The sequence below is a fragment of the Ambystoma mexicanum genome, chromosome 1q, assembly GCF_040938575.1.
Source record: "Ambystoma mexicanum isolate Mex_15411 chromosome 1q, UKY_AmexF1_1, whole genome shotgun sequence".
NCBI lineage: Eukaryota > Metazoa > Chordata > Amphibia > Caudata > Ambystomatidae > Ambystoma > Ambystoma mexicanum.
In genome coordinates, this window is record NC_090922.1 from 1,126,708,092 (window position 1) to 1,126,722,496 (window position 14,405).

General features: G+C 45.4%; 1 protein-coding gene and 1 long non-coding RNA gene across 4 annotated transcripts in view; one reads left to right on the plus strand and one right to left on the minus strand.

Moving 5' to 3' along the window:
- Positions 1-14,405, plus strand: part of VAV3 (vav guanine nucleotide exchange factor 3) — a 1,781,337-nt gene that overhangs the window by 1,161,758 nt on the left and 605,174 nt on the right. The window lies entirely within an intron of this gene.
- LOC138542945 (uncharacterized) lies at positions 4,195-9,869 on the minus strand. The gene is made up of 3 exons (XR_011290555.1): positions 9,731-9,869; positions 5,532-5,682; positions 4,195-4,681 (listed from the first exon to the last, which is right to left on the minus strand). It is a non-coding gene; the product is annotated as an uncharacterized lncRNA (long non-coding RNA).

The window sequence follows — 14,405 nt, forward strand, 5'->3', positions numbered from 1 at the left end:
AGCATCAGCTTTGAAATACAGCGTGCCTGTTCGACTCCTGCTCAACACCTGTCCCCGCCTAGAACAACATGACTGCTGCACTTGAACTTCGTCGAGCTGCATGATCAACACCCACAAGCCTGGTTCTATGCTATCGAACCACCAAGAACTACAAGAAGATACTAGTGATTGATAACTACAGCCTTCGTCCAGTTTTGGGACCTAGGGACTGTTTAGTTCATTCATTCAATTTTTGCATCCAAGAGCACATCCTGTTACAAACATTGTGGTGTTTACTTTGCACCCCTGATTCATTAGCTAGAGTGCTACATCTTTCTATCTGTACATATTCTGTATTTCTTCCCCAATGGTGGGTTTTGTATAGAGTTTTCTATTTAGTTATTTTTGCAGATGGTGTGTTTCATTAAAGTATCTCCACTTTAATTGAACCTGGAATGGACATTACCTTTTTTTGGGGCTGTTATATTGCTCTTTGCGTTACTACTGAATCACATTCACACCACTCTTGAGAGCATAGCCTTGCCTCAGCCCATGGTACCAGAACAGGCAAAGGAGATATATCTCTTAACTGTGCCTGTTTCACCTTTATAATTAGGATCAATCTTGGTTTGTAGTAGTTGTGTTGGCGGAGTAGGCGCTCTAGGCAATAATCACCCTTTCACTCTGGGTCCGAATTACCATAGATATTTTGGCCTTTTTTTGCACTTTAAAAAAAAAGAAATAATGCGGGGGGAGACCCCCCGGACCCGGCACCCACTTCCCCCTACCTCAAGTTATACCCTTAACCGACCCCATCTATTTTTCTTTAAATGTGCAATTATTTAGAAAAATATTGGCGCAATAAATGTGGTCTTTTCTTCCTCTGTTTTTTTCGGATTCCTTTTTTTTCTACAGATACCTTTTACTCCTGCAGTGCAGAAGTTATTTTGTCGCCAAAGCCCGGTGGCACCAACCTTTTTCCCGGTGCAGGTAGTGGAGCCAGGGCCTGCTGCGCTTGCGCAAGCCACCTGAGGCACTTCATTGGGCTGCAAGCACTTACCTAACTGGCTCTTTTCCGGCTTCCGACATGGAGACTGCTCCGCTCCATGGCTATGCGGCTCTGTTCCCAGCACAGAGGCCACCGCATCAGCTTTCACGGCTCCAACAACAACACCTGACTGGGCATTGCTTTGCTTCCTGCAGCCAAATATGTGTCCAAATTTGCTTATGGCGATGTCAGAGATGAGAGGCTTATGGGCCACACATCCCACACCCCGCCGGCCTCTCAGTAGTATGGTTTGCACCTTTTGCTCAGAGCTAATTGGGCTCCACAAGGGCAAATAAAGTTGCTGCAATGCGGGACATGCTCCTGGCCTGGGGTTACAGATTAAATGGTTCTTCCGTTTGCCCCCTAAATTAGGAAGCAGATAGGAGCAGTGACTGTGTTCGCAACATAGGGTGAGATCTGTTCACCTAAATTAAGAGGGGTGGCACCTTTTGCACCAAACAGATCCACCCGCCACTGCTGTGAAGCGTTTTCCTGTATTCAGCCCAGGAACTTGTGCTAGACCAGGCAGAGCAAAACAAAGTGTTCTGGTGGATGTATTTCTTTACTTTGCCTGCATTCACATCGCCATGCATTCACTTTGACACTTTTACTTCTCTGTACATGTACTTCTACTGTCCTTCATTTCTCCAGGGCAAGACCCCAATGCTCCCTCCTTTTTACCCCCAATTCTTCCGTAGCCACCTCGTGACCTCAACCCTAACCGTACGCTAACCTGAACCAAATCCACTGCCACCTTCATAATGTGAGGGTACAGATGTTGTAAAGGCATGACGAAGTAAATGTCTGGTGCAGTGAATGTAGTCAGTGCAGGCAAGGTTTTCCTGGCACCGTCCATTGGAGCTATCCTTCTGGCATGGTATCAAGGAAGCGGAGCGCCTGGATGGGTGGGAGAGCGGCGGCGGCAATATTCTGGTGTTTCTGGGTCTCTTACTTGGAACATTCTCATGCAGATATGAAGGAGGGAGTGGATGACAGCATGAGCACCGGTTCTTGAGGCAAATTCAGCTGCTCCTCGGTGGCTCCGCAACACGCTGCTGGCCTCAAGGACCGTGCACTGCAACAACCTAGGGGAAGTCAACGGCTGATGTTGCTATGATTTGCGATTGTTCCATCAATTGGCAGATCCCACCTGTACCTCCATGTAGAGCTGCTGCCCCTCCAGGGAGCTGCCTACGAACATCCACCAAGACGCCCGTCGGTGCAGTCTGGTGTACAGTTGTGTAGTCGTCTGTACATATTCGCTTTCTGCTATGTCTTGCTTTTTTTAATAGTACCCAAAAGAGAGGTTTTTGATAAAATGTGATGCAAATTGTACATTTGAACGAATATTTATTCAGCAACGCTGGTCAAAACTATTAGCCGCATAGTGAAGTAACTCATCAAACTGGCCCCCATTCGCCCAAAAAGTGGCCCACTTTGACCCTAAAATCTGTGCCACGCAAGCATTTTGCATTTTTGGTGCGGCCATAGGCCTATTGCCCTATAAGCCAGTCCGAGCCTGATTTCATTTTTCTCCTAGTCATTGGTGGTTAGTAGGTGTGTATACTCCGTTTACTCGAAAACAGTGGAGAACTTGGTATTCAAAGCAGAGCTAAACCAATGATTATTGTTAAACTAGAAGTGCCAGGGATGAGAAAACAAACGGTAATTACACGTAGGGATACTGTAAAGGTTCATGTTGCCCGGGTTACATAGGAACTTACCCAGCCTTTCATTGGGCCATATTTGCAGTTTGCAGCACCAGGCTGTCGCACCCTGCTGGCGGCGCCCTAGGTTGCTGTCTTTATTTGCCCTGCTTTGTGGAGCAGGATCCAATCACGCGTACCTGGTTGGGTCTTGCAGTTATCTCGATTCCATTCCCTACCAAAAAAATCTGGATTGAAAGTGGATTGCTACTGGATTTTCCCAAACATTTAAATCCTCTTTAAATCCTATTTAACTCCAGAAACTCCCATTGTACTCAGAGGATTGCTTTTGGCTTCTTTTTGGCTTCATGCACCCTGAAATATGTTAATTAGCAATCCTCAGTGGAATGCAATCCCAAAACAATCCAAGCAATCCAATCCCCAAACAATCCACTAAAAATCCCAAAACAATCCAATCCCCAAACAATCCACTAAAAATCCAAAAACAATCCAATCCCCAAACAATCCACTAAAAATCCAAAAACAATCCAATCCCCAAACAATCCACGAGAAATCCAAAAACAATCCAATCCCCAAACAATCCACTAAAAATCCAAAAGCAATCCAATCCACAAGCAATCCAATCCACTAAAAATCCACTCCCCAAACAATCCTATAAAAATCCAAAAGCAATCCAATCCCCAAACAATCCACTACAAATCCAAAAACAATCCAATCCCCAAACAATCCACTAAAAATCCAAAAACAATCCAATCCCCAAACAATCCACTAAAAATCCAAAAGCAATCCAATCCACAAGCAATCCAATCCACTAAAAATCCACTCCCCAAACAATCCTATAAAAATCCAAAAGCAATCCAATCCCCAAACAATCCACTACAAATCCAAAATCAATCCAATCCCCAAACAATCCTATAAAAATCCAAAAGCAATCCAATCCTCAAACAATCCAGCAAAAATCCCAAAACAATGCAATCCCCAAACAATCCTATAAAAATCCAAAAGCAGTGCCATCCCTAAATAATTACAAAAGCAACGGATTACAGCTGGCTTCCTTTTGGCTAAATGTACCCTCGTAGAGATCCAAAAGCAATGCAATGCAATCCCCAAATAAACCTTTTGAAATCCTAAAGCAATTAATTTAGTCACCAAATAATACTTTACAAATCAAAACAACAAAGCAATCCCAAAAATATCCTTTAACAATATAGGCATTGTTTCGGTTTATGAGCTGGAAATAAATTTAGGAGTTTAAACAAAAATAATGTTTACTATAATCCTGAAAAGAAATGCTTAAAAACACATTTGGTGCACCTTGTTGAATTGGGCTTTAAAAGCGTCACTGTGGCTCGATTGCTGCCCATTTCAGAGAGTTGCATTTTGAATTGCCTTTAGAACAATAGTGATGACTAATTAGGTCACAGTCATTTAGGTAAAATGGCCATGAAAGTCAAGACCATGTAATGGCATATAAACTATATTTTAAAAGAAGCGACACAGTTTTTTTTCCCCCACTATATTTATTAAAAAGAGGCAGAGGTTCAATCGGACACTGTGTGCATAGCACAAAAACACAACTGTAGCAATCCCAAACACGGGTGCTTCACAATTTAAAAATAAAGGGTGAGAGGGGACCCAGAACCAGTCCGGTTCGGTCCAGCCCAGGGAGCAAGCGTGATAGGGGACACGGAACCAGTCCAGGGGTGTCACACGAGTATACAGGCCCAGCCTAGGGAGCAAGCGAGTCCGGTGGGGACCAGCCCAGGGAGCAAGGTTGAGAGGGGAAAGAGAACAGGTCCAGGGAGTCACACTAGTATCCAGGACGAGGCAAAGAGCAAGGGAATGCGCAACTACACTTGTGTAGAAAAGACGAGGTTTGGCTCCTTCTTCATCCGGTAGTTCCCAATTTTGTTTTGGAGGGCTTTTCTGCACTCGGATGCAGAGAGTACTGGAAAGCCCATTTCCCTGGCTTTAACATGGATACATTCTGAAATGGAAAAAAGATTTGTGTAAAAAGTTTGAAAAGAGCAAGCAAAGTACTTTTTGGTTGACACATGGCTGTGAGAAATAAAGCATAGACAATTTTCACTATACACCCTCTAATGTGCTTTCGTAATTCCAATTACTACATTTCTCAAAGCTGTCAATCTGGATGAAACCATGGCAATTCCTTAGAATTTAATATAGATTAGTGTCACTTCCCCAGGAAGTGGCTCTCCGTTTATCTTCTTTCCCATTTCTTTGCATAGTTGGTATATTGTGAAGAAATTACCAATCTCGTGTTTCCCCCATGGACAGTGCATTGGTAAAGGAGCCATACAAGCAAAACAAATACACAGGGTTTGAAATTGAGCGGAGCTGGGGGCTATTTAGCCCTGTTTGTAGCCTTGAAGAGCCTGGTTAGCTTTACACCATGCCTACCAGGAGCTAAATTTGGCTCCCGGGCCAACTGATGCCGATAACATATACCTATGGGAATTTAACTATGTGCGTGCTTGCTTTTGTAACAATCTAAAAAAATAACATAGGACACCACTATGACATTTGAAGCTTAACGGGTCATAAGTAATGGACAAAGCAATATGTTTGCATGTGGGCATATAATGAGTGATGGACAATAACCGGTTAATACACGAGCCACAGTATTTGAGCTACCTTTCCCCCCCCTCTGACACAGTCTAGAAGCCCTATGGCTTCATAGGAATGTTGGGGAGGAGGGTTTGAGATTGGGGTGGAGACACAGAAGCCTACAACCGATAGTATTTGGATAGAGAAAAAGCATTTATTTATTTCATAAGGGCACACACCAACTTTTGTTTAACTCTAATGGCACTTACCTCTGATGCAGTTGATGGACCAGGGTTGGGATTTGCATCGGGAAAACTTTTTCTGTGGCTCCCGTCCGCCTCCTCTATATCCACTGAAGGGCCAGTTCCAAGCAGTGCTCAGCTGCTACCTGCTAACGGGAATCCACTGTGTCCCAGTAGGCTGAAATAATAGCACAAATATTAATATTACACATTTTAATACAGTACGCATTCTAATGACAATTACCAAGACCCGGAACCAGCGCAGGGAGCCAGATGGGAACCCAGACACAGCCCAGCAAGTAAGGAAGTTCGTTAGGAACCCACCCATGGAAGAGTCTCGGGCAGGTGCCAGTCTTGCCTGAACTTCTGAAATGGTGAACACCTAGGCACACAAAGCAGGTAGGCGTTTGGTTATTTGCTGAAATATTGACTGCCCATGGTCATTTTAATCCCTATGGCCATTTACACCCAGATCCTGCCCCTCCCAAAATACCTCCTTATGGGAACTTTGAGCTCACTTTAATCAAGCCTTATCAGACTTTGCGCTTAAAGTGCCTGCCTGTGATTTTCAAAGCAGTATTCTAAGAGTTAATTACTTAATTGGAGTTGTAAACCCACTACTGGTGTGATAAAAAATGTCTTAACCAGGTCTGCCTTCAGCCACAAAGCAGTTCAACGAAGCAACTGAACAAGTCTGGAAGTGTTAAGATGAAAAAGAGTAGGATATACCCTAAAGTATGGGTGCATAACATACGGCCCGCGGGCCAGTTGCGGCCCGCCATGCCGTTTTGTCCGGCCCGCCAGCAACAAAGACTTTCCTAATGGAGGGCAGCCCGCAAGCAGCATCGGCCCGCCTCCATTAGGAAAGTCTTTGTTGTCTTCCGGGCCGGACAAAACAATGGCCCCCATTGGTTCAGTGCACACGAACCACGCAGCTCCTACGAGCCACGTAGTGCGTGTGTGCTGATCCAATGGAGTGCCAGCACTACGGCTGGCGTGGCCAGTAAGGCTTGATGCGGAAGGCATTTCAGCCTTGCCCCGCCCACGCCAGCCGTAGTACCGGATCTCACCAGCAGGGGGGGGGGAGAAAAGGAAGAGAGAGAGAGAGAGAGAGAGAGAGCGCAAGTGCAGTGTGTGTCGAGATGCGGAGGGGGTGCGTGTGTCGGGTCTGACTGAATGTGTTTGTGTGCAAGTTCAGTGTATGTTGAGATGCGGGTGTGGGGTGTGTGTCGGGTCTGCCTGAATGTGTTTGTGTGCAAGTGCAGTGTGTGTCGAGATGCGGAGGGGGTGCGTGTGTCGGGTCTGACTGAATGTGTGTGTGCAAGTGCAGTGTGTGTCGAGATGCGGAGGGGGTGTGTGTGTCGGGTCTGACTGAATGTGTTTGTGTGCAAGTTCAGTGTATGTTGAGATGCGGGTGTGGGGTGTGTGTCGGGTCTGCCTGAATGTGTTTGTGTGCAAGTGCAGTGTGTGTCGAGATGCGGAGGGGGTGCGTGTGTCGGGTCTGACTGAATGTGTGTGTGCAAGTGCAGTGTGTGTCGAGATGCGGAGGGGGTGCGTGTGTCGGGTCTGACTGAATGTGTGTGTGCAAGTGCAGTGTGTGTCGAGATGCGGAGGGGGTGTGTGTGTCGGGTCTGACTGAATGTGTTTGTGTGCAAGTGCAGTGTGTGTTGAGATGCGGAGGGGGTGTGTGTTTGTCGCGTCTGCCTGAATGTGCTTGTGAGTTTGTGTGCTGAGTTGGGGGTGGGAGTTCGGGTCTGTATGGGTGCATAGTGTATTGGTGTATGCTTGTGGGTTTGTGTGCTGAGTTGGGGGGTCGGGGGGTTCGGGTCTATATGGGTGCATAGTGTATTGGTGTATGCTTGTGAGTTTGTGTGCCGAGTTGGGGGGTGGGGAGTTCGGGTCTATATGGGTGCATAGTGTATTGGTGTATGCTTGTGAGTTTGTGTGCCGAGTTGGGTGTGGGGGGGTTTGGGTCTGTATGAGTATGTATGCATGGTGCATGCTTGGTGGCATGGGGCATAGTGTTTGGTTGGCGGCCATGGTGTTTGGTTGAGGGGTGGGGGCCTTGGGGCATAGTGTTTGCTTGAGGGGTGGGTGTCATGCGGCATAGTGTTTGGTTGGGGGTGGGGGCCATGGGGCATAGGATTTGGTTGAGGGATGGGAGCCATGGGGCATAGTGTTTGGTTGAGCGCCATGGGGCATAGTGTTTGTTTGAGGGGTGGGGCCAAGCCTCCCGCCACGCCACGCCTGCTGCGCCTACCGCCCCGTCCACATTTACTTTTCGGCCCACTATAGCCATCATGTAAGGTACTTTTGGCCCACTGTCAAAATCAGTTGTGCACCCCTGCCCTAAAGAATAACCATTTTACTCAAATGTATGTTGCTTTATAACTACTTCTGCTGTTCAAATACAACATTGTGCTTTTGTCAGGCTGATTGAAGAAACTGAGCCAGGATAATAATAATAATAATTTAGCATTTATATAGTGCTACGAACCCTCAGGTATCCGAGTGTGTGTGTGGTGCTCATTTATCGACCACGGAAGGATAAAAGGCTGAGTTTGGGGCTGCCGGGATTCGAACCTGCGTCAGCAGGCTCTGCACAGATGTCAAAGAGACTGCGGTTTGAGCAATCATCTCCACCAGCTTGTCAGAGGTACTGGGCATTCAGTGGAATGGACCTGGTCGTGAAATGGCACCATCAATGTGCAACCGCATTCATGTGCCATTGTTCAGGCCATTTGCCAAAAAAAATTGCAAAGACGAAAGCAAACCAGCCATTGCTAAGTGCTGAAGACAGACATGTTTACATTCCAGTGGTTGCGAATGTGCATGTTCCATGCCACAGGGGGGGTCTTGCAACAGCCGATTAAGGAAAGCAGGAGGCAATATTTCTAAGGCATCTGGCAAGGGAGAGGCAGCCATGAATGTAGAGCATCAACAGGGAAGGGAAAGATGATTCAAGGGGAGATGGACCACCACGGTGCCTGCCCATTTTGCCCCATTTATCTATGGGGGCGCACTCCCAACACCCACAATTACTTAATTTTCCCCAACCCCAAACCCCATAACAAAAATGCAGCAAAAAAACCTGGCAAAACAGCCTTTCACCAAATGCAGTGAAACAGCTGTGACCAACTACACAGAGATGATGGCACACGATGTAGAGCTAATGTGTACTCGTGTGAAACGCCTCAGGTTATCCTTGTGGATATCTTTCCAAACCACCCCCCCACCCCCACTTATTGTCCCATTCAAGTGCAGGCTCCCAAGTTGGACCTGGGGAAAAAGGGGCTACATATGCACGAACTTTCTTAATCTGTATGAATTTCTTAGAGGACAGCCAAATGCGGGTAAATTGAAAGGGATGTGTTCGTTTTGAATACAGTCGTGGCCTCAGTGAGCTTTCAAAATGCACAGTTGGGTCAACATATTCATTAAATTAGCCCCCCCCCATCGAACCCCACAGATGCTGCTCTAACTGCACAGCTTCCAAAGTAGGATTTACGACTATAGGCTCCTTTTCTTTGAGGTGCCACCCATGCGTCATGTCCTATACAACGGCCCCTCCCGAAAACTCAGCTGGTTTTGTGATAAAGTGCAGTTGTGCCAGTAAATCAATTGCAGTAGGTCTAGGCGCGCCCACTGCACCCCTTCCCTCCCACACTGCCTATGATACACATACACCCAATCCCAGCTCCGAGTACAATGGCAGCTGCATGGTGCGTTAATGTGTTTTGGACTGAAACTCACAAAAGCCATAGCTGGCATATATGACGCTGGATCATTGAAGTCGTATGAAAACAATGGAGCACAATGTTGCAGACACGTGTGTATATTATATGTTCTCCTGTAAAGCTCTAGCCTGCTTTAATATCACTTGTAAAGCAGGTTAGAGCTGCGCCGTGTGAAAGTAATGAAATGTGCCAGCAGCCTGTTATCCAGGGAAGGAAAACATCCCGGTGTCCTGCAGATACACGCACTGTCCCGGCCTTTAGCAGGAGAACATATGATATACACCAAGGGTCTGCAACAGTGCTCACTGCTTGGAGGCTCACGGAGAAATGGCGTCGCTGGTCCAAGGAGGAGGATGGGGGCGCTGGACGTGGGGAGCGCGCACTACAAAGGCAGAGTCTGCCTCATAAATCAACACAACCTGTCTGACTCCCGAGAGACACACTCATCACTCTGAAATAAAGCCTAAAACGTGTACATCAGCTCCTTACCCAATGATTCTGGCTTTGTTTATCGATCCCAGCAGCATGATCCACGCTCGAATCTCGTCCTCCATTGTCCAGTGTTCCCAGGTGGAAGGAAAAAACGCGCTGCATCGCCTTACGAAAAAAGCCCAAAACAAGCTGACTCCCACCCAAATTAACCGAAAAAAGCAAGCGCACATGTAAACGCCATGAGTGGGTTTCAAAAGTAAGAAACAGCACAATTCATAAACATAGAGAAAACACACATATACTAAGTTAAAATAAAAAGTAGTGTTAGTGGCTTGTTTTTACTGAGAAAGAAGTCAGTAAAAAAATCCCCAAAACTCCTGCAGCCCAAGACAGGCAAATCGTTGCTTGGAAAAAATCCCCCAAATCCAAAATAAATGGAAAAAAAATCTGAAGCTTGAAAACTTTTAAATAAAGACACAATTCTCTCAGGTGTCACTTTGTACATTTCTCAAAACTGCCATTTTCTAATTTCTGAGCATTTCTCAAAACTCTACCATTTCTGACTTACAAAAGTGTCTTTATGCTTTCAGTAAATCAGAAAAGTGGTACAGCCATCTGGGAAATGTGCAGCTTACATAGGAAAGACTTGCACAATAGATGTTAACGATACCTCACAGGCACCATATTTTAACTCCTTTTTGCGCTCTGCAATGAGAATCCCCAGGCAGTGCCTGTCCTGCACTCCTCAGAGGCACTATGGCCATTGTCAGGCCATATTAGGGACACTGGAAGCTTTGATGTCTGTACCCCCACATTCTTAATGTCACAGAATACAGTGCTTTTAGGAAAAGTGTTGTTCCACCAAGGAACAATACTTTTCCAATTTTACATGGACTTCAGAATTGGGCCCATGTTTCTGTAAAGTGAAAAGCAGTTTACATTTTAAAAATGGAGCACCTGCAGCCCAGCAGGTCTGCCAAGGCAACCTGACCGGAGATGTAAGCTACATGGAGACAGCCCAGTGAGGGAACTGCAAAGCCCTCCACCAATGGTCCCATGCCCTGACCTGCACGATTTCATATGAAGAGAGCCATGTCTACATTGCCAGGATGCTGCCAGGCCTGGACTGGCCTACAGGGCAATGCCTATATATTTTTTTATTTGTATTCCGGGATTTGTAGTGCCATTACAACGGCAAGACTACAAGTCCCAGAATGCAAACATAAAATTAGGACAGTTACACGTTTTCAACGATCTGTGTGTCCCGGATACGCATTTTTATTACAAAGTGCTGTGTGTGTGTGTATATATATGTATATATGTATATATATATTTCATTCAATAAAAAAACTTTGTTAAAGGGACGTTATGGTTAAGTTGCACTAATAAAAACCTATGAAATTCAATGAAAAAAACTTTAAGGGGACGTTATGGTTAATTTCCTATGGGTTTAGCAACTTAACCATAACTACATGGCCGCTACAGCAGGCCATGTTATATATATATATATATATATATATAGTGGTCGTACGCCAGTTCAGGAAATCAGCCCATCAAACAACAGCAAGTTCGTTCACTTATCCAGTATATATATAATTTGATGTACAGGGTACAAATGGGGACAATGGTTATATGTTGCACAAGCGAAAACAGTAAGACTGGCTGTCTATGCATTTCAAATAGTGTTTTAATAGTCATAGTGCTGAACGTATTTAGAAGGTGCCATTTGCTGGACACATGAGTATGGTGTGCACGAACTGAAATAGTAACAAGTATTATTTTTTTTACAATTGTGTTCCTTTCGTATGAAGGCTATATTGAATCTGAACAAATATCAGGAAATATATTACTTCATGAAACGTTTTGTTTTACATGTTCAATACATCTTGGATTTTTCCCGGTGCAGCACCCAGTACCAGGGGCGCCAACTTGTGGTTATCCCGGGGACAGCCGGCAGCAAAAAAAGCCCAATTTTAAGAATAGTTTGCGATACAAAAACATGTTTCATGGTGATGCTCTTGTAGTAATCGGCAAGTCATCCCAGAATCATCCCCAAATGATCAGGGCCAAACATGCTCTTCAAGTAATCAGCAGGTCATCCCAGAATCATCTGGGGCAAACCTGTTGATGCTCTTGACGTAATCGGCAAGTCATCCTAAAATCATCAGGAACAAAGAGTTTTCTAAAATAGGGATGATGTTGGCATCATCAGCAAGTCATCCTAAACCCATCCCCAAATCATCACCCACCATTCTGAGACATTTGCTGATGACTTTAACAGCGTGATGACTTCTGATGATGTGGGAATGACTTCTAATGTAGTTTGATGATCATCGGATGACTCCAGGATGGTCTCTTAACTCATCCTTTTAGACCTGGGTTTCTCGACCATGTACGTGTTGCCTGCCTGCTCTGAGCCACTGTCCTTTGATCCAACAGGCAGTGACACCCAGTACCCCATCTGACCCTTCTACAGGGTCATTGATTCTGGCAATTTCAGTACTGTGGTCAATGGCCGCAACATTTTGCAATGTGTTTTTACAATACATGCACGGTTTCTTCAAAGATCCAGCTCCGGTCACTGTGGTACCAAACTGTTTAGTGTTCAACCCTCAGGCGCAGCGTTTAGATGGTTTTAATGGCGCGCTGAACAGTTGGAAGTAAATAAGTCACGCATGACACAGGATAAGCTTTGCGTTCAAAGACAGCAGTGAGATTGAACTGCCATTCTCTTTTGCCCAGTAGACATATATTTACAGTTGGCTCCTTTGACGGCAGTTGCAAGTTTGTGCCCCTGCCCTGGAAATGGGAGTAGGAGACATACGTGGAACCGGCTGTGCCATAAATCTCCAGTTCATAGTTGTGCTGGGCTAGATGGGGAGTGCGCCTGCTTGTGTTGACGGGTTAACTTTGTTTCTCGATCAGCACACTGCTCTGGGGCTCACCTCCTGAATTCCTCTCTAAACCTCCCTCGGCAGTCCCTCGGGCCTCAGAACAGGACCGTCAGAGCCTCCTTCCTTTCCAGCATGACTTTGAAGTCAGATTATTTTTTCCCGCATCTCCCCTCCATGCCCCTCGATATTCGTGGAGTGCGCAGTGCTCCAGATTGTGTCCAGATACACATCCACATAAATAAAGGTGCCCTAAACGTGTGCACACTTACCTCTGGTATGGTATTTATCCAGTTTTTCGTGCCCACAAGGAGCACGACCACCACCGTATCTTCTTCTTCTGCCGCCATTGCTGCCCACGCTGCCAGACCCGAGAAAAAAAGCCGAATGACCCTGCAAAAGAAGCCCAAAACAAGCCGACTCCCAACGAAATAAGCAGGAAAGAGCACTCATTTAAAACGCTGTGGTTAGGTGTCAAAATTAAGACATTTAACAGAATACCATAACTATACATAGAACACAGAGTGCATACCCAGCAAATTTAACCCCACTCTCCTCAGAAACTCTTTTTTAAAACACATTTTGTTATGAGCAGCACAGTTAAATTAAATTCTCTTTATTAGTCAAACAATGACTAAATGTAGGTGACCATATTACTACCACAAAATACATTTTGTTGTGTGTCTAAGCACATTTGCAAACCCCATGGAGCTTAACTACAAAAGAGGTAGCAGGCACACCTCTCTAGAATAAACATGGCATAATAACCTGTTCAATGGTTTTTACCCACTTGAGAGTCCGCAGCCATCACTTTTTGCTCACTGTACTTTTCACAAAGGAGGAATACCCATTTGCATATCAGTCTTTGTCCCGCCCACAAGGACAGTCCAGCACCAAAATGCCAGGCAAACCTCCTTTGAACAAGAGTACCAACAGCAACCCCATACACGTGTTTCAGCCTTGTTGGGTCCCATCAGTGAGGTGGAGCTGTGCCTCTCTGAGCACAGTGAGCAAGGGGTCCACGTCTGTGTTCTCCCAGGTAATGTAGGATGACCAACCCCAAGTTCCTTGAAAAAATACAAAAAAGGTAGCAGGCACTCCTCTCTAGAATGAACATGGCATGATAACCTGTTCAGTGGTTTTTACTTGGAGATTAGGCTTATATTACTTCTGGTACTTGTAGCTTTCCAGTGAAAATGGGGAGGAGGATGGGGTGGGGCAACACAAATTGTGCTTTTTTTCTTTTTCGTGTTAAACATATTTCTATAAGGAAATGTTTGTCAGCATGGTTTATCATGTGATTTGCATACTTTTTAAGCCATCTCCATCAAAACCCAGACATGTCCACAAGCTGTAGCTGGGAAGATATGTGGTTAAGTACTTTAATTGCAAGACTGGACTCCAATCCTGATTTCACCACTTCCCTAAAGTGTCTTATCATGGGTAAATCATTTTGATCTTGCTGTCCCCAGTCTAGTATACCTTGAAATTCTGAGACGATAATAGTCTCCAGAGGCACAGTAAGTGTGTAATATACATTTAACAGTTGAGACACTGCAAATAGGCCCGTCAACGATCTTGCAGTTTTACCAGTGCAATGAACGGGAGAAGACAAGGGAGAACAGACAGAGGATCTTCAGGCACGTTGCATTTGCATCGTGCAAGTGCAATGGGAAAATCGGCAGCTATTAACCCATGGCTGTATTTCTGGCTCTCCATTATGATGTATGCACCCCACAGGTGCCTCAGACTGTTTTGCATTCTAAGCAAAGGGTCCCCCAACCATCATGTTGAATTAGGCCCCCATACCTCTTCAGCCAGGCCTGACTATAAGACTGGCC